The sequence below is a fragment of the Eimeria tenella genome, genomic scaffold (assembly GCF_000499545.2).
Source record: "Eimeria tenella Houghton genomic scaffold, Eth_scaff2187, whole genome shotgun sequence".
In the NCBI taxonomy this organism is placed as follows: Eukaryota; Apicomplexa; class Conoidasida; order Eucoccidiorida; family Eimeriidae; genus Eimeria; species Eimeria tenella.
This window is the reverse complement of record NW_013542039.1, coordinates 1,253-1,677: the sequence shown is the minus strand read 5'-3', so window position 1 is coordinate 1,677 and position 425 is coordinate 1,253.

Genomic DNA, 425 nt, shown 5'->3' with positions numbered 1-425 from the left:
AGCAGCAGCGCGCGCTGCTGCTGCTGCTGCTGCTGCTGCTGCTGACTCCTCAGACGAGTCAGAGGGGGCGGCGCCCCTGGGCAGCCCGGGGGTAGAGGGAAGGGCGCAGCAGCCGCTTTTGTTTTCTAGTGACTGCCTCAGCAGCAGCAGCAGCAGCAGCAAGAGCTGCAGCAAAATGAACAGCAACAGCAGCAGCAGAAGCAGCAGCAGGAACGGCATGTCAAAGGACAGCCTTGGGCGAAGTTGGCCTCAGGACGACCCGGCGCGTGCTGCTGCAGCAGCGAAAACAGCACAAGCAAGTGCAGCAGCAGCAACAGACGCTGCTGCAGCAGCTTCCGATGCTGCTTCTGCTGCTGCTGCTGCTGCCAAGAAGCAGCCGTGTTTGGACCCCGCTACGTTTACAGTTATTGGTGATGCAGAAGCAG